We start from the raw sequence: 26,387 nt of genomic DNA, 5'->3' as shown, positions 1-26,387 counted from the left end.
TCTATTATGCTCCGAAAGAGCACACCTCCATGTGTTGAACCCATTGCGGCTTTAGGCCAGAGGTAGGCAGGGATAGGGTGTCGATGCAGGCCACCACCACAGTTGGTAACGCAGAACGGTTAAGACCAGCTCCTGTCCTACCAGTCCTGCTTGTGCAGCCCAGTGGCATTAACAGGCCTGCTGCTGCTGATGCGCCTGCTGTCCACAGGTGTGCCCCTACGCACACGGTCAGCGTACTCAATGGCCCCTGTGTTGTTAACAGGGAGTTCCTGGGCTGGGTGGGCATGTGGACCCTGTGACGCTAACAGGGCTCCCAGTCTCCAGATCCGAATGGCGTCTAACTCGGTTCATGCTACTATTAGTTTCATAGCCACACAGCTCTGTATCCTCCACCAAACCTTCCAGTTGCCAACCTCTCCTTTTCCAACTGGGAGCACGGTGCACACTGACTGCTGATGGGGATATATACCTTTCTCTTTCTTTTCTTATTAATTTTCGTTATATAGCGGTAACATAGTATATACCACCTTATCCAAATCTGCCAGTCCCACCGTAACAGATGGTGTTTCTTCAGCAAATGTTACTGTTGCTTAACCACCAAATCCACGGACCAAAACTTTTTTCCCCTTTCCAACACACCTGTTCCCCTTTCCACCAGCATCTGTCCTTTTTCAACTCATTTTGGTATATGACCAAAAGTGCAACTCTGCAGGGACACCGTACTCAATGCCATCTCAGCACAGCAGCCAGCCCTCGGTCCCTCAGATGTGGACAAGTAAAAGACGATTTCCTCCTATCCATGACAAAGCGTTGAGATTCACTCTGTGCAGCACTGGTGTTTAGTGGAAAAGCAGATCTAAGATTGCGTACCACATTCTGCAGATACTCCTGTATGCGTGCGTCCATTTCTATGGTAGGAATTATTTCGCCAAATTTTGTCTTGTACCGGGGATCTAACAGTGTGGCAACCCAGTATTCTGGATTACTTTGAATTCGTACAATCCGAGGGTCATGTTGTAGGTAGTGCAGCAAGAAGGCACTCATGTGTCTTCTGCATCCAGGAGGACCAAGTCCTTCGTGTGTTGGTGGCAGAGAGGTGAGAATCGTGCCTCCTTCCTCTGCCCTCTCCCCACAACCTCGCACAACCGAAATGTGAGCAAGCTCTCACTCATCTGCTGAGTCTTCCATGCCCATCGCCAGTTCGTCCTCCATTTCTTCATGGGCTCCTGCACCTTCCTCAACACTTTTTGCTGATACTATGCGCCCTTGTTAATCCCTCTCCCTCACCATGACTGCCGCATAGGTGCCGCTGACCATCTGGACCTCGTAGATCTTGTTATCCCTTCCGCATATGACTCCTCCTGTACTTCCTCCCCTTCCTCTTGTCCCAACACCTGACTCCGAATAATAATTACAGTGTGCTCCATCATGTAGATGACCAGAATTGTCACGCTGAGAATGACATTGCCAGTGCTAAACATCTTCGTCGACATTTGTAAACTATGTAGCAGGGTGCATAGGTCCTTGATCTGACACCACTCCAGCAGCGTGATCTGCACCACCTCTGGATCAAGTTATCCCAGGCTATATGTCATAACGTATTGCAGCAGGGTTCGGCGGTGCTGCCACAAACGCTGCAACATGTGCAGATTAAAATTCATACGTGTGGGCACATCGCATTTCAGGCGTTTAACCACCAGACCTAAAGACTTCTGTAGCGACGAAAGTTGTTGAGCTGCTGTGTGCGCACGATGGAAGTGAGCACATAGCGAGCGTGCCCGCTGCACAAGGCCATGTAGGCCGTGATGGTGTTTTAAAAATTGCTAGAGAATTAGGTTCAACACGTGAGCCATACAAGGCACGTGTGTCACATTGCCCTGACGATGGCCCGCAGCCAGGTTTGCATCATTGCCGCACACGGCTGTTAGGTCACCAACGGAGTCCGCTCCGTCAATTTGTACTCCGGTCGCCAGGTGACAACGTGTTCCTTTCATGAATAGTGCTGATGATGGGAGAGGAGTCGATGCCAGCGGCGCAGGTGGACGCAGGTTATGCTCACCCACTGGGCTGCATTACCTTGACAGATGCAGAATCTCTGGCTGAATGTAGCTGGTGGGTATCTCACAGATGAAATACCATCATTCAGCTACAACCAATGGGAAGACACCACACCCTTTTTTATGCCCATCCTGTCTGCAGCCCACTGCCAGACATAGCTCTGCTTTTACCCCCAGTTCAGTTTTATGATTTTGTGTGCTTGTTACCTGACTACTTTTCCTGCTTGCTGTTTATGTACCTTGTTGGCCGATCCGCATTTCACCTCTGCTTGTTTTCTGATTAAGTCCTGGCCGTCCCATTCTGTTCCTGTTCCTCAATTAATGTTTTGACCCTGCCTGACTACTATTCTCTGGAACTGCAGCCTTCCACAGGTATTAATCACCTTGGGCCCTGTGTATTTCCTAATCCCTGTATAGGGGTTAAAGGGTTTCAGGGTTCTAGGGGTCCTGCTTGGTGAGTGGCTTCCCTCTAGCCTATCATTTACAGCCCATCTGAGTGTGTGGATCAAGGAAGGCGTTACACCGTGCTCTCTGCAGAAGGCCATGTGGGCCAGGATAGTGCTTTAAAAACTGCTGGACAACCAGGTTCAACACGTGAACCACACAAGGCACGTGTGTCACATTGTCACAGCGAAGGGCCGCACCCATGTTTGCATCATTGTCGCACCCGGCCTTCCCTGGCTGCTGGTTGAGTGGAGACAACCATTGATGAAACTCGGTCTCCAGAGCTAACCGTCCACAACTTCTCAGCGGTGTGACTCACATTTCCCATACATTTCAAAGTAAACCTTTGACCGCCTGATGGCATTGAGCTCTGCTGCCAGCATAGTAAGGAGGTGTGTGGTAGTCCTTGTGCGCAGTTACAAGGAAGGGTGGCCTGACCACACAGGGTTTGCGCCAAGGTGGAGGACCCACACGAGGTTGAAGAGGCAGAAGCAGTGTATTAAGTTCTACATACAGAAGAAGGATTGAAACAACTCGTGGGGACGGCAAGACTTGTACAGCAGACCCTTCTCCATCTCTCCCCACAGTAACCCATTGCCCAGTCAGCGACATGTAACGCCTCTGTCCATGCTTACTGGGCCAATTATCTGTGGTGAAATGCACCCTGTCACACAGAGTTTCTCAAGGAATCAGTGATGTTTAGTGCGACATGCTGGTGTAGCGCGTGCACGCCTTTGTTGGAGAAGGAGTGGCGCCTGGGCATCGGCTCTTGGGGCACTGCGATGGGCATAAGGTCTCGAAAATCCTCGGTTAAAAAGGTTGGAAAGGCAGCATTTTGGTAGCCAACAGTTTCCAGATGCTGAAAGTCAACCTCTAAGCCATGTCATGCCCTTCTAAAAGCATGTAAAACACAGCGAGGGGACTCCAACCACAGTCTCCCTCGTTTCCACTAACTGGGCCACACACACCCCACTTGACTGGCATCGGTTGAGCCCCCTTTTGAAAAAGAAAAAGATGCTTTGCATGAAGCACTCTCAAAAATACGCGTGCCTTTCCCGTCCCCTGGCTGACCCAGGGGAAGAAAAGTCCTCTGAGAGCCATGACTTGTTCATCTTGGTTCTTTTAGAAACACAGCGAGGGGACTCCAACCACAGTCTCCCTCGTTTCCACTAACTGGGCCACACACACCCCACTTGACTGGCATCGGTTGAGCCCCCTTTTGAAAAAGAAAAAGATGCTTTGCATGAAGCACTCTCAAAAATACACGTGCCTTTCCCGTCCCCTGGCTGACCCAGGGGAAGAAAAGTCCTCTGAGAGCCATGACTTGTTCATCTTGGTTCTTTTAGAAACACAGCGAGGGGACTCCAACCACAGTCTCTCTCGTTGCCACTAATTGGGCCCCACACACCCCACTTGACTGGCATCAATTGACCCAATTTTCAAGATGAAAAAGATGCTTTGCATGAAGCACTCTCAAAAATACGCGTGCCTTTCACCTCCCCTGGCTGACCCAGGGGAAGAAAAGTCCTCTGAGAGCCATGTCCACATTGTCAGTGGACAGACACGTGTGCTTATCTGCCAGCAGACCCCCAGCAGCACTGAAGAAAGGTTCCGAGAGAACGCTGGCTGCAGGACACGACAAGATCCCCAAGGCGTACGTGGCGAGCTCAGGCAATTTATCAAGATTGGAAGCCTAAAATGAGCAGGGCTCAAGTTGCACAATAATGGAATCAATGTTTCCTTGCATATACTCATATATCTGTGTGTCCTCCTCTTTTTCCTTGTCCAGCTGTTTTGTTTTCACATGAGTATATGTCCTTGTCACTTTCCCATGTGTTTGTGTTGTGTTGTGAGTTGTTTGTCACCTTTTGGACACCTTTGAGGGTGTTTTCTAGGTGTTTTTATGTGTTTGTGATTGCCTGCCATTGTTTCCTATGCAGTTCGAGTTCAGTTCGTCGAACGTTCGACGAGCCGAACTCGAACGGGACCTCCGTTCGGCGAACCGACCTCGAGCCGAACCGGGACCGGTTCGCTCATCTCTAGTTCTGGGCATCAGAACTGACATCAAAGTGGGCACACAGCCAATTTTCACAGATTTGAATAAGTAACTGGTGTTTTTGAGGGATTAAATGGCTTTGGGCCACTGATCTCACACTACATTTACATACCTAGTGATGCCACACATCAAATTCAGATCACTCCAGCCTGGCCCAAAGGAGTTCTGGGCATCAGAACTGGCATCAAAGTGGGCACACAGCCAATTTTCACAGATTTCAATAAGTAACTGGTGTTTTTGAGGGGTTAAATGGCTTTGGGCCACTGATCTCACAAAACATTTACATACCTAGTGATGCCACAAATCAAATTCAGATCACTCCAGCCTGGCCCAAACAGGTTCTGGGCATCAGAACTGGCATCAAAGTGGGCAAAACCCCAGTTTTCACAGATTTGAATAAGTAACTGGTGTTTTTGAGGTGTTAAATGGCTTTGGGCCACTGATCTCACACCACATTTACATACCTAGTGATTCCACACATCAAATTCAGATCATTCCAGCCTGGCCCAAACAGGTTATGGGCATCAGAACTGGCATCAAAGTGGGCACACAGCCAATTTTCACAGATTTGAATAAGTAACTGGTGTTTTTGAGGGATTAAATGGCTTTGGGCCACTGATCTCACACCACATTTACATACCTAGTGATGCCACACATCAAATTCAGATCACTCCAGCCTGGCCTAAAGGGGTTCTGAGCATCAGAACTGGCATCAAAGTGGGCAAAAACCCAGTTTTCACAGATTTGAATAAGTAACTGATGTTTTTGAGGGGTTAAATGGCTTTGGCCCACTGATCTCACACTAAATTTACATACCTAGTGATGCCACACATCAAATTCAGATCACTCCAGCTTGGCCCAAACAGGTTCTGGGCATCAGAACTGGCATCAAAGTGGGCAAAACCCCAGTTTTACAGATTTGAATAAGTAACTGATGTTTTTGAGGGGTTAAATGGCTTTGGGCCACTGATCTCACACCACATTTACATACCCAGTGATGCCGCACATCAAATTCAGATCACTCCAGCCTGGCCCAAACAGGTTCTGGGCATCAGAACTGGCAAAGTGGGCACACAGCCAATTTTCACAGATTTGAATAAGTAACTGGTGTTTTTGAGGGGTTAATTGGCTTTGGGCCACTGATCTCACACCACATTTACATACCTAGTGATGCCAAACATCAAATTCAGATCACTCCAGCCTGGCCCAAACAGGTTCTGGGCATCAGAACTGGCAAAGTGGGCACGCAGCCAATTTTCACAGACTTGAATAAGTAACTGGTGTTTTTGAGGGGTTAAATGGCTTTGGGCCACTGATCTCACACCACATTTACATACCCAGTGATGCCACACATCAAATTCAGATCACTCCAGCCTGGCCCAAAGGGGTTCTGGGCATCAGAACTGGCATCAAAGTGGGCAAAACCCCAGTTTTCACAGATTTGAATAAGTAACTGGTGTTTTTGAGGGGTTAAATGGCTTTAAGCCACTGATCTCACACCACATTTACATATCTAGTGATGCCACACATCAAATTCAGATCACTCCAGCCTGGCCCAAAGGGGTTCTGGGCATCAGAACTGGCATCAAAGTGGGCACACAGCCAATTTTCACAGATTTGAATAAGTAACTGGTGATTGAGGGATTAAATGGCTTTGGGCCACTGATCTCACAAAACATTTACATACCTAATGATGCCACAAATCAAATTCAGATCACTCCAGCCTGGCCCAAACAGGTTCTCGGCATCAGAACTGGCATCAAAGTGGGCAAAACCCCAGTTTTACAGATTTGAATAAGTAACTGGTGTTTTTGAGGGGTTAAATGGCTTTTTGCCACTGATCTCACAAAATATTTACATACCTAGTGATGCCACAAATCAAATTCAGATCACTCCAGCATGGCCCAAACAGGTTCTGGGCATCAGAACTGGCATCAAAGTGGGCAAAACCCCAGTTTTCACAGATTTGAATAAGTAACTGGTGTTTTTGAGGGATTAAATGGCTTTGGGCCATTGATCTCACACCACATTTACATACCTAGTGACGCCTCACATCAAATTCTGATAACTCCAGCCTGGCCCAAACAGGTTCTGGGCATCAGAACTGGCATCAAAGTGGGCAAAACCCCAGTTTTTACAGATTTGAATAAGTAACTGGTGTTTTTGAGGGATTAAATGGCTTTGGGCCACTGATCCCACACCACATTTACATACCTAATGATTCCAAACATCAAATTCAGATCACTCCAGCCTGGCCCAAACAGGTTCTGGGCATCAGAACTGGCATCAAAGTGGGCAAAACCCCAGTTTTACAGATTTGAATAAGTAACTGGTGTTTTTGAGGGGTTAAATGGCTTTGGGCCACTGATCTCACAAAACATTTTCATACCTAGTGATGCCACAAATCAAATTCAGATCACTACAGCCTGGACCAAACAGGTTCTGGGCATCAGAACTGGCAAAGTGGGCAAAACCCTAGTTTTATAGATTTGAATAAGTAACTGGTGTTTTTGAGGGGTTAAATGGCTTTAAGCCACTGATCTAACACCACATTTACATAACTAGTGATGCCACACATCAAATTCAGATCCCTCTAGCCTGGCCCAATTAGGTTCTGGGCATCAGAACTGGCATCAAAGTGGGCAAAACTCCAGTTTTCACAGATTTGAATAAGTAACTGGTGTTTTTGAGGGGTTAATTGCCTTTGGGCCACTGATCTCACACCACATTTACATACCTAGTGATGCCGCACATCAATATCAGATCACTCCAGCCTGGCCCAAACAGGCTCTGGGCATCAGAACTGGCATCAAAGTAGGCAAAACCCAATTTTTCACAGATTTGAATAAGTAACTAGTGTTTTTGAGGGGTTAAATGGATTTGGGCCACTGATCTCACACCCCATTTGCATACCTAGTGATGCCACACATCAAATTCAGATCACTCCAGCCTGGGTCAAACAGGTTCTGGGCATGAGAACTGGCATCAAAGTGGGCAAAACCCCAGTTTTCACAGATTTGAATAAGTAACTGGTGTTTTTGAGGGGTTAAATGGCTTTGGGCCACTGATCACACACCACAAATACATACCTAGATATGCCACACATCAAATTCAGATCACTCCAGCCTGGCTAAAACAGGTTCTGGGCATCAGAACTGGCATCAAAATAGGCAAAACACAAGTTTTCACAGATTTGAATAAGTAACTAGTGTTTTTGAGGGGTTAAATGGATTTGGGCCACTGATCTCACACCACATTTACATACCTAGTGATGCCACACATCAAATTCAGATCACTCCAGCCTGGCCCAAACAGGTTCTGGGCATCAGAACTGGCATCAAAGTGGGCAAATGGCCAGTTTTCACAGATTTGAATAAGTAACTGGTGTTTTTGAGGGGTTAAATGGCTTTAAGCCACTGATCTAACACCACATTTACATACCTAGTGATGCCACACATCAAATTCAGATCACTCCAGCCTGGCCCAAACAGGTTCTGGGCATCAGAACTGGCATCAAAGTGGGCAAATGGCCAGTTTTCACAGATTTGAATAAGTAACTGGTGTTTTTGAGGGGTTAAATGGCTTTAAGCCACTTATCTAACACCACATTTACATACCTAGTGATGCCACACATCAAATTCAGATCACTCCAGCCTGTTTGGGCCAGGCTATAGTGATGTGAATTTGATGTTTGGCATCACTAGGTATGTAAATGTGGTGTGAGATCAGTGGTTTAAAGCCATTTAACCCCTCAAAAACACCAGTTACTTATTCAAATCTGTGAAAACTGGGGTTTTGCCCACTTTTATGCCAGTTCTGATGCCCAGAACCTGTTTGGGCCAAGCTGGAATGATCTGAATTTGATGTGAGGCATCACTAGGTATGTAAATGTGGTGTGAGATCAGTGGCCCAATGCCATTTAACCCCTCAAAAACACCAGTTACTTATTCAAATCTGTGAAAATTGGCTGTGTGCCCACTTTGATGCCAGTTCTGATGCCCAGAACCTGTTTGGGCCAGGCTGGAATGATCTGAATTTGATGTGAGGCATCACTAGGTATGTAGATGTTGGGTGAGATCAGTGGCCCAAAGCCATTTAATCTCTCAAAAACACCAGTTACTTGTTCAAATCTGTGAAAATTGGCTGTGTGCCCACTTTGATGCCAGTTCTGATGCCCAGAACCTGTTTGGGCCAGGCTGGAATGATCTGAATTTGATGTGAGACATCACTAGGTATGTAAATGTGGTGTGATATCAGTGGCCCAAAGCCATTTAACCCCTCAAAAACACCAGTTACTTATTCAAATCTGTGAAAATTGGCTGTGTGCTCACTTTGATGCCAGTTCTGATGCCCAGAACCCCTTTGGGCCAGGCTGGAGTGATCTGAATTTGATGTGTGGCATCACTAGGTATGTAAATGTAGTGTGAGATCAGTGGCCCAAAGCCATTTAACCCCTCAAAAACACCAGTTACTTATTCAAATCTGTGAAAACTGGGGTTTTGCCCACTTTGATGCCAGTTCTGATGCCCATAACCTGTTTGGGCAAGGCTGGAGTGATCTGAATTTGATGTGTGGTATCACTAGGTATGTAAATGTGGTGTGAGATCAGTGGTTTAAAGCCATTTAACCCCTCAAAAACACCAGTTACTTATTCAAATCTGTGAAAACTGGGGTTTTGCCCACTTTTATGCCAGTTCTGATGCCCAGAACCTGTTTGGGCCAAGCTGGAATGATCTGAATTTGATGTGAGGCATCACTAGGTATGTAAATGTGGTGTGAGATCAGTGGCCCAATGCCATTTAACCCCTCAAAAACACCAGTTACTTATTCAAATCTGTGAAAATTGGCTGTGTGCCCACTTTGATGCCAGTTCTGATGCCCAGAACCTGTTTGGGCCAGGCTGGAATGATCTGAATTTGATGTGAGGCATCACTAGGTATGTAGATGTTGGGTGAGATCAGTGGCCCAAAGCCATTTAATCTCTCAAAAACACCAGTTACTTGTTCAAATCTGTGAAAATTGGCTGTGTGCCCACTTTGATGCCAGTTCTGATGCCCAGAACCTGTTTGGGCCAGGCTGGAATGATCTGAATTTGATGTGAGACATCACTAGGTATGTAAATGTGGTGTGATATCAGTGGCCCAAAGCCATTTAACCCCTCAAAAACACCAGTTACTTATTCAAATCTGTGAAAATTGGCTGTGTGCCCACTTTGATGCCAGTTCTGATGCCAAGAACCCCTTTGGGCCAGGCTGGAGTCACTTCAGTGTGATTAGAGGCATCACTAGATATGCAATTCTGGTGTTAGATCAGTGGCCCAAAGCCATTTAACCCTTTGACTAACAAACTTTGGTGCCCACTTTGATGCCCATTTTTTTGCCAGTTTTATACTTTTTGCAGCTGATTTTGAGTGTATTTATATTAGGGCACATCTGTGCATTGTATTTTATTATTGTGATGTGTTATTTTTGTTGTTAAATGCATAAAAAACTGAAAAAACGAAATTGCCGAATAAGAAACTGACGAATAAGAAACCAGCTTCAGCCCCGAATAAGAAACTGGACGAATAAGAAACCAACTTCAGCATCGTCTGCTTACTGTACTGGACATGAGCCCTTACTGGTGACACAGGAGGGGAGGATTCCCGGCATACATGCTGCTTACTGTACTGGACATAGCCCCTTACTGGTGACACAGGAGGGGGGATTCCCAGCATACATGCTGCTTACTGTACTGGACATAGGCCCTTACTGGTGACACAGGAGGGGGGATTCCCAGCATACATGCTGCTTACTGTACTGGACATAGGCCCTTACTGGTGACACAGGAGGGGAGGATTCCCGGCATACATGCTGCTTACTGTACTGGACATAGCCCCTTACTGGTGACACAGGAGGGGGGATTCCCAGCATACATGCTGCTTACTGTACTGGACATGAGCCCTTACTGGTGACACAGGAGGGGGGATTCCCAGCATACATGCTGCTTACTGTACTGGACATAGCCCCTTACTGGTGACACAGGAGGGGGGATTCCCAGCATACATGCTGCTTACTGTACTGGACATGAGCCCTTACTGGTGACACAGGAGGGGGGATTCCCAGCATACATGCTGCTTACTGTACTGGACATAGCCCCTTACTGGTGACACAGGAGGGGGGATTCCCAGCATACATGCTGCTTACTGTACTGGACATAGGCCCTTACTGGTGACACAGGAGGGGGGATTCCCAGCATACATGCTGCTTACTGTACTGGACATAGCCCCTTACTGGTGACACAGGAGGGGGGATTCTCAGCATACATGCTGCTTACTGTACTGGACATAGCCCCTTACTGGTGACACAGGAGGGGGGATTCCCAGCATACATGCTGCTTACTGTACTGGACATAGCCCCTTACTGGTGACACAGGAGGGGGGATTCCCAGCATACATGCTGCTTACTGTACTGGACATAGGCCCTTACTGGTGACACAGGAGGGGAGGATTCCCAGCATACATGCTGCTTGCTGTACTGGACATAGCCCCTTACTGGTGACACAGGAGGGGGGATTCCCAGCATACATGCTGCTTACTGTACTGGACATAGCCCCTTACTGGTGACACAGGAGGGGGGATTCCCAGCATACATGCTGCTTACTGTACTGGACATGAGCCCTTACTGGTGACACAGGAGGGGGGATTCCCAGCATACATGCTGCTTACTGTACTGGACATAGGCCCTTACTGGTGACACAGGAGGGGGGATTCCCAGCATACATGCTGCTTACTGTACTGGACATAGGCCCTTACTGGTGACACAGGAGGGGAGGATTCCCAGCATACATGCTGCTTACTGTACTGGACATAGGCCCTTACTGGTGACACAGGAGGGGGGATTCCCAGCATACATGCTGCTTACTGTACTGGACATAGGCCCTTACTGGTGACACAGGAGGGGGGATTCCCAGCATACATGCTGCTTACTGTACTGGACATAGGCCCTTACTGGTGACACAGGAGGGGAGGATTCCCAGCATACATGCTGCTTACTGTACTGGACATAGGCCCTTACTGGTGACACAGGAGGGGGGATTCCCAGCATACATGCTGCTTACTGTACTGGACATAGCCCCTTACTGGTGACACAGGAGGGGGGATTCCCAGCATACATGCTGCTTACTGTACTGGACATAGCCCCTTACTGGTGACACAGGAGGGGGGATTCCCAGCATACATGCTGCTTACTGTACTGGACATAGCCCCTTACTGGTGACACAGGAGGGGGGATTCCCAGCATACATGCTGCTTACTGTACTGGACATAGCCCCTTACTGGTGACACAGGAGGGGGGATTCCCAGCATACATGCTGCTTACTGTACTGGACATAGCCCCTTACTGGTGATTGCTGGCATTACCGTACTGGACCGACATACCGTACCGTAAATAGCCCTTTACTTACCGTCGCTGCCCGCTGGACACCAGCTCTCCGACACCGGCTCTGGAACAAGTCGTACTGGCGCCTCCCTGAACACCGGCAACTTCCTCTTCTGCAGCTCTGTGAATGCTCTTCTGCCCCCTTGTGGGGGCTCGGCTCAGTACAGCAGCGTTCAGCAGGAAATGACTGCAGGTGCAGGACGCCAAGTGTTGGCGGAGCTGTGCGCACGCTGCGTTCTGTCAAGTGCAGAGAAAAATGCACCATCTGGCAGATTGGACAACTATAGACACTGCGTTTGACACAAAAAATGCATCCAAAACGCATGAATTTTAGGCTATGTGCCCACGTAGCGTATTTTCATGCAGTTACGCTGCTTTCTGCACCGCTGCGTAACTGCATGCGTCCTGCGTCCCCAGCACAATCTATGAAGATTGTGCCTATTCCATGCCCACGTGGTGTATTAGAGCGCAGCGCTTTGGCTGCTGCCGAAGCGCTGCGTTCTAAAAAGCAACATGTCAGGCTATGTGCCCATGTGTGTGCGTTGTGCACCGCAGCGTAAAGTCACTGCATGTCCGCTTCAGAGCGCAGCTGAATAGCTCCGTTCTGAAACTTTGGTGACTGCAGAATTCGTGCGCTCTGGATGCTGCCTCTCCCTATAGACAGAATGGAGACAGCATGCAAAGCGCACGAAAGGAGTGACATGTTGCTTTTTAGAACGCAGCGATTTGGCAGCATGCAAATCGCTGTGTTCTAAAATGCCACGTGGGCATGGATTATGCACAATCTTCATAGATTGTGCTGGGGACGCAGGACACATTCAGTTACGCTGCAGTGCAATACGCAGCATAACCATGTAATACGCACACGTGGGCACACTTCTTTCATGCACTTTGGATGCAGGTCCCGCTCTGTCTATGGGAGAGGCTGCATCCAGAGCACATGAAATCTGCTTTTCATTAGGACTGTTTCTGCAGTGATTTGAAGCGCACGTGTGCTGTTCAAAACGCTGCAGAAATTTCTGCAGGGACAGAACGCAACGTGGGCACATAGCCTTAGATGCATTTTTGACACTGCAGTCCCACTCGGCTCTGCTACATACCCATAGAGCATGGCTGGCTGCGAGACAGAGCCGCACGATCAGAATGAAATCGGATGAACTTCACCCGTCTTCATTGTCATCGCGCGGCTCAGTCTGTGTGCCGCGGCCTGATTTGCGGCCACATGTGAAAGACTAACCAGTGACCGCAAACCCCTGAGTGACTAAGCGGTGCCGTCACTCAGGTTACCCGTGGCCAGCTGCAGTCCTCCACCTGAGACCGCAAATCACTTGAGTAACGACACCGCTGATCACTTCAGTCACTTTGGAAACTTGCTGTCACAGGAGGAGGACTCCAGCTGTGGCCGTGGGTAACCCGAGTGACGTCACTGCTGATAGCACAACTCACTTTAGTTGCTCCATGGAGCTGACAGAGAGCGGTCGTGGTCTGTGGTCGCTCCTGTCAGCTTCCGATGTAGCAGAGCTGAAAGGGTCGTGAGGCCTCGTGTGGATTACGTCGGACCTGGAGAGGTGCTTGGGGTTTAATAAAGTGGTGAAAGAGGGGTTTTTTTGTCTTTTATTCCAAATAAAGGATTTTTTGGGTGCATGTGTTTATTTTCTTTAACTTACAGATTAATCATGGGGAGTGTCTCATAGATACCTGCCTTGATTAACCTAGGACTTAGTGGCATCTATGGGTTACCATTAACTCCTTATTAAGCAAAAACTCACAGACTAATGGCAGAAGATGTAAACTGCCCAAGGCCAAAAAGACTAATGTACTGCCAGGATGCAGCAAGACCTCCATTAAATGGAGACATTACAGGTGCAAGGAAGATGATAAAATTGCACACTTGTGGTTTGCATAGGTCACTGTTCACACACGCAGGTTCACAGTATCTGGTATGCAGCCTATTAGTTACACCTCATCACAATAGATGCAAGCGGGCTGCGCCAGTACTATATATGTGCACCATGCAGGGACAGTGAGTATATGTTTATGTTAGGCCTTGCATACTATACTCACTGTCCCTGCATGGTGCACATATATAGTACTGGCGCAGCCCGCTTGCATCTTTTGTGATGAGGCGTAACTAATAGGCTGCATAACATATACTGTGAACCTGCGTGTGTGAACAGTGACCTATGCAAGCCACAAGTGTGCAATTTTACCATCTTCCTTGCACCTGTGATGTCTCCATTTAATGGAGGTCTTGCTGCATCCTGGCAGTGCATTAGTCTTTTTGGCCTTGGGCAGTTTACATCTTCTGCCATTAGTCTGTGAGTTTTTGCTTAATATTTGGAGAATTTGTATTCCTCTTTTTGATTAATGGTCACCGTGCCAGGGCAATGCGGGATCAGCCGGGTAGAGTCCCGGGACTGTTGCATCTAATGGATGCGTCAATTCCAGGCAGCTGCTGGCTGATATTTTTAGGCTGGGGGGGCACCCCATAACGTGGGGATCCCCATCCTGAGAATACCAGCCTTCAGGCATGTGGCTTTCCCTTGGCTGGTATCAGCCGCACATCGTTTTTTTCAAAATTAGTTATTTATTTTACTGCATGATATAAACCCGCCGACCGGCGGCTGTGATTGGTTGTAGTGAGACAGCTGTCACTCGGCTTGGGGGCTCGTCTGAATGCAACCAATCATAGACCCTGGTGGGCAGGGAAAGCAGTGAATACGAGATGGAATAATGAGCGGCCGGCATTTTCAAAAGCTGGAGAAGCCGCCGGAGCTTTGTGACAGCTGTGCAGTGCCGCGCTCGTGATCGGTGATTGGTGAGTATGAACGAGAGAAAGAGAGACCGACCGACCAACCGACAGAGAGAGACCGATCGACAGACAGTGAGAGAGAGACCAACATAAACAGAGAGAGACCAACAACGACAGAGAGACAGAGAGACCGAAACCGACAGAGAGAGACCGAAACCAACAGAGAGAGAGAGAGAGACCGACACAGACAGAGAGAGAGAGTCCGACCGACAGACAGAGAGAGACCGACCGACAGAGAGAGAGAGACTGACACAGAGAGAGAGAGGGAGACCAACAGCGACAGAGAGAGACCGAAAGACCTGCGTTTTGTTTGTCAAAAAAAGCATGCACAACGCAACAAAAATGAAGTGCAAGCGCACAGCTAAATATTTTGGTTGTTTTGACAGACCTCATTCATTTGAATGGGTGGAAAATGCAACCAAAATGCAGAAAAGAAGTGACATGTTGCTTTTTTAAACGCATCGATTTTGTCAAATATTTGGCATCCAAAACGCTGCGTTTAAAAAAGCAACGTGCGCATGAAATTTGCAGACTTCTCATAGACTTTGCTGAGTTAGCACAACACATGCAATTTGACAATGACACGCTACAGTTTTCAACGCAGCCAAAATGCAGGAAAAAATGCAACGTGCGCACACAGCCTTACAGACTATATGCGCACGCTGCCGTTTTTTCTACACAAAAACTGCAACCCAAACTGCTCCTTGTCACAGAGAGCCTGGAAATGTAAAAAAAAAACGCTTGCGTTTTTACCCCGATTTCGTTACTGTGTTTTTTAAAGGAGAATCAAAATATGATAGGATAGGATAATTGATAGCAAGAATAGATGGATAGATAGAAAAAATAAATACAAAAGATAGATAGAATATACAAAATAGATAGAAAGGAAGAACATATAGAATAGATAATAAGAAAGTACAGATAAAATAGAAAGAAATAACAGAATAGCTTGATAGCGCAATAGCTAGCTTGGACAGGTGAGGGGTTTTTTAGGGTTTGTTTTCATAAAAAAATGACGCGGGGTAACCCCCCCCCTCCCGTTTTTCATACCCAGCATAGGAACAGCAGCAGCTGCAGGCTGCAACACTCAGCTGTCTGCTGTTACCTTGGCTGGTTATGGAAAAAAAGAGGGGATCCCACACTTTTTTTTCAATTATTTGATTTATTTGATTATTAAATAACCTGCCAAGGTACAGCAGACAACTGGGGGCTGATATTATTAGGGTGGGAAGGGTGTAAGATGGTAATAAGGAGTTAATAAGGAGTTAATGGCAGCCCACAGTTGCCACTTAGTCCTAGATTAGTGATGGCAGTCGTCTATGAGACCCTGCCCCATCACTAATCTGTATGTGAAAGTAAATAAACACAAACACCCTAAAAATCCTTTATGTGGAATAAAATACAAAAAGCACCCTGTTTCACCACTTTATTAACCCCCAAACACCTCTGCAGGTCCGACGTAATCCACAAGAGGTCTCACGGCAATTCAGCTCTGCTATAATCCCTGTCCTGTCACAGCGAGTGTCATAGAACATGACTACCAGTTGTGAGTGTAGACAGAGCTGAGCCATCAGAATTAACTCGGGTAAACCCCTGAGGTCACAACTGTGGGTTCCGCAGCACGGCGTGTGTCGCTACAGTGACGCCACAAGATCACCACTGTGAAGTTCAGGTTGTGACTCAAGTGAGCCATGTGATCGGTGGTGACATCACTCCGGTGAGTCCTACATCTGCGGCTCACTTCAGTCGCAGCCTGATTTGCGGTCACAGATGGAGGACTCCAGCTGTGACCTGAAATCACCTGAGTGATGATGGCACCATCACTTCAGTCAGTATGGTAATTTGCTGTCACAGGTGGGGGACTCCAGTTGTGGCTGTGGGTAACCTGAGTAAGTCACTGCTGATAGCGCGACTCACTTCAGTTGCTGCGTGGAGTTCACAGCGGGCAGTTTTGTTCTATGCCTCTCGCTGTGAGCGTCAGATGTTGCAGTGCTGGAAGAATCGTGGGACCTCTTGTAGATTACGTCGGACCTGGAGAGGTGTGAGGGGTGTTAATAAAGTGGTGAAAGAGAGGGCTTTTTTAACTTTTATTTCAAATAAAGGATTTTTTGGGTGTTTGTGTTTTATTTACTTTCACTTACAGATTAATCGTGGGGGGGTGTCTCCTATACGCCTGCCATGACTAATCTAGGACTTAATGGCAGCTATGGGCTGCCATTAACTCCTTATTACCCTGATTGCCACCACAGCAAGGTAATCGGGGTGAGCCGTGTAAAGTCTCGAGACTGTCGCATCTAATGGATAAGGCAATTCTGGTCAGCTGCTGGCTGATATTTTTAGGCTGGGGGGCTTCCAATAACGTGCGTCTCCCCAGCCTGAAAATACCAGCGCTCAGCTGGGAGGCTTTATATTGGCTGGGTATCAAAACTGGGGGAGACCACACCCTGCTTTTTTTAAATTATTTATTATTGTACTGTAAGATATAGACTCGCCCACCGGAAGGTTGCAGTCAGACAGCTGTCACTCAGCATAAGGGTGCATCTGACTGTAACCAATCACAGATGTGGGAAGCAGTGAATATGTGTGAGCCTAATGAGCAGGTGCAGTGAATATCTAATGAGGCTAATGAGTGGGTCAAGAATAAGAATGAGAGGCTGCGGGAGCAGTGTGACAGCCAAGTCGCACCAGTGATCGGTGAGTATGAAGCGGCTTGGAGAGAGAGAGAGAGAGAGAGAGATAGAGACAGAGAGAGAGAGAGACACCGACACCCCAAAATTACTCCAGCAGTTGGTGAGCTGCATTTTTGTTGACAAAAACGGAGTAAAATGTATGCAAAATGCAAACAATTTCTAACCATGCGTTTTGCCATGCGTTTTTCATCCCCTCATTGATTTCAATGGGTGACAAAAGTTGACAAAAGCGCAAGAAGAATGAAGATGCTGCATTTTTTTGTCAGACGTTTGTGACACAAACTGCAGACAAAAAACTGCAAAGTTTGCACAGCATATTTGAATTCTCTGGGAAGTCAAAAGTGAGAACTTTCTGAAACTGCACCAAAAAATGTGCCAAAAAAGCAACAAAAACTGCAGCTTGCGCATATAATGAAGAAAAAACAAAAAGCCAGCACTAAATGTGCACTTCAGCACTAAAAATTCCAAACTGTACTTATTATAAAAATTTTGAGATTTTTGGCAAAAAATTGCAATTTCTTGAACTACCCCACCACGTCACGGCAAATCTCATTTGGGGCAGTCCTACACTAAAATATTTTTATAAAATGTGCCATACGGCCTCACATATGAATAGTAGAACTGCTCTTAGCAGCACTCACCTGGTCTATTTCAATCCCGTACCCATGACTGAGTCATGGCTGTGGGCGGGACAGGTCCAAGCAAATGCTACATGAAGTAAATAGCTTGCGCATATAGCCTAATAGTACATGGTGGCATTACTGGGGGACGCTGATCTTCCACTGCAGTTAAAGGGAACCTTTCACCAGATTATTCCCTTACAGGCTGCGGCCACCATCAGTCATCCCTTATATGCAGCATTCTAGAATACTGTATATAAGAGCCGAGGCTGCTGTGTAAAATGTAAAAAAACACCTTTATTATGCTCAACTAGGGGACAGTCCGGTCCGATAGGTGTCGCTGCTCTCAGATCCGGTGTCTCTATCTTCTGCAGTCGCCGTCCTCCTTCCCAGCCTCATGTGGATGATGCGTCCTTCGTCAGATCCACACAGAGTCCGCCATTGGGCTCCTGCACAAGCACACTTTGATCTGAACTGTTGAGAGCAGAGCAGAGCTAAGTACTGTAATGTGCAGACGCAAGGAAAGGTCAAAGACTATCCATGCATTCGCACTACAATACAGTACGTTGATCTGCCCTCAGCACTTACTGTTGGTGGCTGCAGCTTATAAGAGAAAAACCTGGTGACAGGTTCGCTTTAAGCGCAACCCAGTACAGCTGTCTTGTCATATCCTCTAACCAGGGGCGAAACGATTGCAATTGCAGGGATCGTGACGGGGCCCGGGGATAAATGTGCTCCGGGGGCATACATACAGCTGAAATGCATCGACGCGCAGAGACCTGTTGGGTACTTGCACCTTTCAGGTCTGGCTGTTAGGCTGGCAGCTGGAATCAGCGTCCTGCGACTGAGGGTGGTGTATGACAGTGATGATGTTGCTAGCGGGGGCCACTGCCGCTTCTGGGGCCGCTCGGATCCGGGTTCGCTGCTGCGGCTCGAGTGGTGACTGGACCCGGGCTTGCACGGCCGTCCGTCCTCACAACCGTCGGAAGAGGATATTTACAGGGGATTGATGTGTCGGTAACGCCACCCGTGGGTTGTGGTGAGGGATGGTGACACCGCCGCTGCCTGGTGATGGGGCGCCCGGGGCGGATGGAGTGGGGCAGCAAGATGGGATCCCCTCCACGGGTTGGGGAGGTGTAGTCCCGGGGCCCTTTGTTGGTACACGAGAGTAATAGCTGCTGGAGATGTCGTGCCGGGGACCGGGGATCAATGGACTGGGGATCAATGGTGTACTCACAGTTCAGTAATCACACATGAGTCCAGTGGTAAACCAAGTTGCCAGTGACCAGTTGCCTTTGGTGGGTGTATTCGGGTCCCACACCTGGGCGTAGTAAACAGGGGTCCCTTCGTCCTGCACTCTTAGTTACATAGTTACTTAGGTTGAAACAAAGACCTAGGTCCATCTAGTTCAACCTTCCTCCACCAGTTCTACATTTGGTCACTAAGTCAATTATAACTATCAATGTTTTGTGTACTGAGGGAATCATCCAGCCCTTTTTTAAAAGCTATTATAGTATCTGCCATTACTACCTCTTGTGGTAGGGCATTCCACAGTCTGCCTGCTCTAACTGTAAAGAACCCTTTCCTATTTAGCTGTCTGAATCGCTTTTCTTCCACTCGCAGCGAGTGCCCCCTGGTCCTTATTATTGTCTTTGAAAGAAATAAGTCATGTTCCAGTCCTTTATATTAACCACACATGTATTTATACATATAAATGAGATCTCCTCTGAGACGTCTTTTTTCTAAGCTAAACATATCTAACTTTTTCAACCTGTCATCATATGGGAGGCCTTCCATTCCTTGTAGTAGTCTAGTTAGCCGCCTTTGAACTGACTCTAACTTCTGAATGTCCTTTTTAAAATGTGGAGCCCAAAGCTGGATCCCATGTTCCAGATGTGGCCTTACAAGTGATTTATAGAGGGGTAACAATACGTTGGGATCACGGGATTTAATCTCTTTTTATACACCCTAAAATCTTGTTTGCTTTAGCAGCTGCTGCTTGACATTGAGTGCTGCTACTCAGCTTATTTGTAATGAGAATACCCAAGTCCTTCTCCTGTTCTGTAGTTCCGAGTTTACTTCCATTTAATGTAAACGCAGTTATAGGATTACTCCGTCCTAGGTGCATTACTTTACATTTATCAACATTAAATCTCATTTGCCAAGTATCTGCCCATTCTGACATCTTATCCAGATCTTTTTGTAATATTGTACTATCAAGGTCAGTTTTTAATATCCTACATAGTTTGGTGTCATCAGATAAGACTGACACTTTACTATCAATCCCATCCACAAGGTCATTAATAAAGAGATTAAAAAGAATCGGTCCTAGCACAGATCCCTGTGGCACCCCACTGCTGACTATAGCCCATTTAGAGAATGTACCATTTATGACTACTCTTTGTTTCCTATCTTTTAGCCAATTCCTTACCCAGTTGCATATAGTTTCCCCTAGTCCTTGCTTCTGGAGCTTTAGTATAAGGCTATTATGGGGTACAGTATGAAATGCCTTTGCGAAGTCCAAATAAATCACATCAGCTGCATTACCAATATCCAGGTTTGCACTTACCCCCTCATAGAACCCCAACAGGTTGGTTAGAAACGACTTATCTTTCATGAATCCATGCTGTCTGTCAGTTATTATCTTATTTTCTGCAATATATTTTTGCATGTCATCCCTTAAAATGCCCTCAAAAACTTTGCATACTACTGATGTCAGGCTTACTGGATGGTAGTTGCCTGGATCTATCCTCTTACCTTTCTTAAATGTCGGTACCACATCAGCAATCCTCCAATCCTGAGGCACCAACCCTGTTACAAGTGAGTCTAAAAAGATGAGATACAGCGGTCTGTCAATTACAGAGTTCAATTCCCTCAATATTCGTTGATGAATGCCATCTGGCCCTGGGGATTTGTCAATGTTTAATTTACTCAGACGTAGGCGTACTTCTTCTTGTGTTAAATTAATTATATCGGGTGGTGAACTTTGATTTTTCACTTGTTGAATGATCCCTGGTACAGTCAGTTCCTTGGTTAACACAGATGAGAAATGCCTATTTAATATGTCAGTCTTTTGTTTGTCCTCTATAACTAACTTGTTATTATATTTTAAGGGGCCAATACTATCCTTTGTTTTCCTTTTGGCATTAATGTACCGTATTTTTCGCTTTATAAGACGCACTTTTCCTCCCAAAAATTTGAGAGGAAAATGCGAAATAAAGCGAATATAGCGCTACCTGGGGGTCCTGTCTGTGCGGTGATCAGGCGGCCGGGTGCCTGTGGCTGCGTGCAAGCGGCCGGGTACCTGTGCTTGCGTGCGGTGGCAGCCGGGTACCCGTGGCTGTGTGCGGGCGGCAGTCGGGTGCTGTGTGCGGGCGGCAGTCGGGTGCTGTGTGCGGGCGGCGGCCGGGTGCTGTGTGCGAGCGGCGGCCGGGCGCTGTGTGCGAGCGGCGGCCGGGTGCTGTGTGCGAGCGGCGGCCGGGTGCTGTGTGCGGGTGGCGGCCGGGTGCTGTGTGCAGGCGGCGGCCGGGTGCTGTGTGCGAGCGGCGGCCGGGTGCTGTGTGCGGGCGGCGGCCGGGTGCTGTATGCGAGCGGCGGCCGGGTGCTGTGTGCGGGCGGCGGCCGGGTGCTGTGTGCGAGCGGCGGCCGGGTGCTGTGTGCAGGCGGCGGCCGGGTGCTGTGTGCGAGCGGCGGCCGGGTGCTGTGTGCGAGCGGCGGCCGGGTGCTGTGTGCGAGCGGCGGCCGGGTGCTGTGTTCGAGCGGCGGCCGGGTGCTGTGTGCGAGCGGCGGCTGTGTGCGGGCAGCAGCCGGTGGCTGTGTGCGGCCAGGTGCTGTGTGCGGGCGGCGGGCGGCGGCTGTGTGCGGGCGGCGGTTGTGTGCGGGCGGTGGTCGGCGGCTGTGTGCGGGCGGCGGGCGGCGGCTGTGTGCGGGCGGAGGTCGGCGGCTGTGTGCGGGCGGAGGTCGGCGGCTGTGTGCGGGCGGAGGTCGGCGGCTGTGTGCGGGCGGAGGTCGGCGGCTGTGTGCGGGCGGAGGTCGGCGGCTGTGTGCGGGCAGCGGCCGGGTGCTGTGTGCGGGCGGCAGATGGCTGCCGCCCGCACGCAAGCACAGGTACCTGGCCGCTTAAACGCAGGGTGGGCGAGCAGCCTGCTGGCTGACACTCTGTACGTGCGGGGCGGGCGGCTGTGCAGCAACTTACCCAGTTTGTCCGCGGTCCCAGTTTCAAATGATGGCAGCGGGCGCGTGCGCAGATGGAGCCCTTGGATTAGAGATCCATCTGCGCAGGCGCCATTATTTGAACCGGGTCCGCGGACACTGGGACACTCACTGCAGCGGCCTGCTGCATGACTCACCCGCCGTCGCCGCTGCTGCTGCCACCACCACCACGGGCCTCCCGGCTCCTGCCACCCCGGATGCCACCTGCCACCCCGGACCCCGCTGCCACTGACCCGCCGTGCCTGCCAGAAAATCCGCTGCCTCCTGTGACCCCGCTTCACCACCACTGCTGCCCCCTTCCGGTAAGAAAACACTGGATTATAAGACGGACCCCATTTTTCTTTTTTTTTACCTTTTTTTATGTCTAAGTTTGGGGTGCGTCTTATAATCCGGTGCGTCTTATAAAGCGAAAAATACGGTATTTATAAAAGATTTTGGGATTTATTTTAATGTCATTGGCGATTTTTGTTTCAGTAGCTAGTTTTGCTTGTTTGATTTCTTTTTTGCATTTCCTATTGATATCTTTATACTTCTGAAATGCTATTTCTGTATTCTCAGCCTTCAAGATTTTAAACGCCCTTTGTTTTTGTTTTATTATACTTTGTGCAGTCTTATTTATCCATAGTGGTTTCTTTTTATTCCTGGACATTTTATTACCAGAGGGTATATGTTTTTTTTACAGGACTCTAGCAGTATATCCTTAAAGTTTCCCCATTTATGTTCAGTATCCCCAGTTACCATGACTTTGTCCCAATCTACACATTTAAGCTCTTCCCTTAATGTGTTGAAATCAGCTATCCTAAAGTTCCAGGTTTTAGCATTTCCCCTTAGAAATGTTCTATTGAATATCACTTTGAAGCTTACCATATTATGATCGCTGGTGCCCAAGTGCTCCCGGACCTGTACATCTGAAATTGTATCCGGTCTATTTGACAGGACCAGATCTAGCAAATTATCTCCCCTGGTCGGTTCATCTACCATCTGAGAGAGGAAATTGTCTTGAATAGTAGATAAGAACTTACAGCTTTTAGCACAACCAGAAGATTCTATGTCCCACTGTATGTCTGGATAGTTGAAATCCCCCATAAGAACTCAATTATTATTATTATTAGCTGCCTTTTCAATTTGTTCCAGCATTTCACTCTCTATTTGTTCAGGTATGTAAAGGCCCTGTCACACACAGAGATAAATCTGCGTCAGATCTGTGGTTGCAGTGAAATTGTGGACAATCAGTGCCAGGTTTGTGGCTGTGTACAAATGGAACAATATGTCCATGATTTCACTGCAACCACAGATCTGCCAAAGATTTATCTCTGTGTGTGACGGGGCCTTTAGGAGGCTTATTGCAAACTCCAATTAGCATTTTTCCATTATTCCCCTCCCCATGTACATTTACCCATACTGACTATACTATGTACTGACTGTACATTTACATACATACTGACATTGGTGGGAACTACAACAATATAATCATTCAACACAGGTTTTAGGTTAGATTTGATAAAAATACACACCCCACCACCTTTTTTGTCTTTCCTGTCCTCTGTGTTTGTTTCTTCTCTGGGACAACTCCGCATGGAACAGGGAAGTCCACTCCCAGTAGTGTGTATGTTGGGAGCTGTGGCCTGCGAAATCTGACCCTTTGGATTTCTGTGGGTTCTGACGGACACCCTATCCCCCGCATTGGGCTTCCGTTTCGCTCTCTGGGCTTCTGGAGAACAAGGCCTGAAACCTCGTCCTCTGCTGGTTGATTAACAAGGGGCATGCAACCTTCCTTGTCCTAGGGTCCAGGCACCCCATCTGTGCACGGCCTCCGGACCGGATTCCCGCTGTCGGCACCGGCGGGCTACAAGCCTGCCCCAGTCCACTTAAGGTCTCCCAAGACCAGATCTCCATCGCCTGTGGCCCTGTTCACTGTCTGCCACCTAGCCAGGTAGTCAAGGGGCCCCTACCCCTGACTCCACTTTTGTCAGCACTTCACTTCCACTTCAACTACTGTGTTCCCACCCCTGACACCTCAGGACCCATAGGTGGGCGTTCTCATCCGCCTGATCCTGCCCACTGGTGTGTTCTTATTATCATGAGGGGGTGGCTAGGCTTAAATGGCTGTGTGTTGTACCTGGGTGTGGGTTTTTGGTAGTATCAAGGAGGGTGGACTACATCTGTGATTACCTGGTTTTGCCAGGGCGTCACAATGTCATGCGTCTTTATAGCATTGATGCAGATGTCAGCTGCTGGCCACTGCGAGCTGGCTATGCAGGAAGACGCCATACGACGTGGGAGCTGGGGAAGTCGAGTACAATTTTTTTTCTATTTTTGCCATAAGAAACAGAACAGAGACATATTTACTATACCAGGATGGGGAAATATTATTATTATTTATTTATTTATAGAGCACCATTGATTTCATGGTGCTGTACATGAGAAGGGGTTACATACAGAATACATATACAAGTTACAGTAGACAGACTAGTACAGAAGGAAGAGGACCCTGCCCTTGCGGGCTTACATTCTATATAGGATTTTGGGGAGGAGACAGTAGTTGGCGTGTAGGTTGGGCGGCAGCTCCACACGGTGGTGAGGTGGCAGCTCCGCAAGGTGGTGAGGCAACAGCTCCGCACGGTGGTGAGGCGGCAGCTGTGGTGGTGGTGAAGCAGTGAGGTCATTGTAGATTATAGGTATTTCTGAACAGATGAGTTTTCAAGTTCCATTTGAAGCTTGCAAGTTTAGCAGTTAGTCTGATGTGTTGAGGCAGCAAATTCCAGAAGACTGGGGATGCTCAGGAGAAGTCTCTGAGGCAGTTGCATGAGAAGAGAATGAGAGATGAGATCTTGGGAGGATCGGAGATTACGTTTTGGAGTGTAGCAAGAGATTAGTTTAGAGATATATGGAGGAGACAGATTATGGACGGCTCTGTAGGTCAGTGTTAGTAGTTTGAATTGGATACGGTGGAAGAGTGGGAGCCAGTGGAGGGACTTGCAGAGAGGAGAAGCGTGGTGGCATTGAGGAGAGAGGTGGATCAGTCGGGCAGCAGAATTAGGGATGGACTGGAGAGGGGCGAGCGTGTTAGCAGGGAGGCCACAGAGAGGATGTTGCAGTAATCGAGGTGGAAGATTATGAGAGCATGCACTACAACTTTTGTAGATTGAGAATTGAGGAAAGGATGGATTCTGGAAATATTTTTGAGTTGAAGACGGCAGGAGGTGGTGAGGGATTAAATGTGTGGTATGAAGGACAAGACAGAGTCAAAGGTCACTCCGAGGCACCGAACTTTAGGTACTGGTGAGAGCGTGATGTTATTTATTGTAATAGATAGATCAGGTAGAGAGTGTAGGTGGGATGGAGGAAAGATGATTAGTTTAGTTTTGGCCACATTGAGCTTTAGGAAGCAAGAGGAGAAGGAGGATATAGCAAATAGACACTCCGGGATTCTGGACAGCAGAAATGTGACATCTGGGCCAGAGAGGTAGATCTGAGTGTCATCAGCGTATAGGTGGTACTGGAAGCCATGGGACTTTATGAGTTGTCCTAGGCCAAATGTATAGATAGAAAAAAGTAAGGGTCCCAGGGCAGAGCCTTGAGGACGCTGTAACGTTCAGTCCAGAGGTGGATCCACGGGACCTTGCACCGGACTCCCCCAGGGAGATAACCAGGAGCCAACCCCTATACAGGATCTGTCTGGCGGCCTCCCCAGAGGGCCTAGATGCACAGCAGCCGGGACACAAGCGAGTTCGGGTTTCGCATCCTTCAGATGTCCGTACGGGATATAGCGACTAGTCCAAGGGTAGCCGTGGGCAGGACGGATGACCATAAGTGGGTAGAGATACCGAGTGGAAACAGCAGACGGAGTCCGGGTGCAGCAAGGAGTGCAGGCTGATGTGGCCAGATGGAATCCAGAACCGGTGACGGGTACAGGCTGACGGAAGATGATGGGATCCACAGCTGACAGTCACCGGGGCAACTCCTGGGAAGCGGCAGGCTGGACACACTCCAGTTGGCAGTCAGACACTGTGGGCAGAGATAGGGTTAACCTGGGTACAAAGCACAGAAAACCTAAACATCTAGTGCAAGAGATAAA

At 48.1% G+C, this 26,387-nt stretch overlaps 1 protein-coding gene across 1 annotated transcript in view; it reads right to left on the bottom strand.

The window, feature by feature from the left end:
• The window catches only part of RNASET2 (ribonuclease T2), a 422,090-nt gene extending 409,999 nt beyond the window's left edge, over positions 1 to 12,091 (bottom strand). The window contains exon 1 of the mRNA XM_075339751.1: positions 12,001 to 12,091. The gene's annotated coding sequence lies outside the window, so the exon portion shown is untranslated. The remainder of the gene's footprint in view (positions 1 to 12,000) is intronic.
• Positions 12,092 to 26,387: the final 14,296 nt, after the last annotated feature.

Source organism: Anomaloglossus baeobatrachus, chromosome 3 (genome assembly GCF_048569485.1).
Source record: "Anomaloglossus baeobatrachus isolate aAnoBae1 chromosome 3, aAnoBae1.hap1, whole genome shotgun sequence".
NCBI classification, from domain to species: domain Eukaryota; kingdom Metazoa; phylum Chordata; class Amphibia; order Anura; family Aromobatidae; genus Anomaloglossus; species Anomaloglossus baeobatrachus.
Note: the sequence above shows the minus strand (reverse complement) of the source record. Positions and strands in the feature narration are given on the sequence as shown.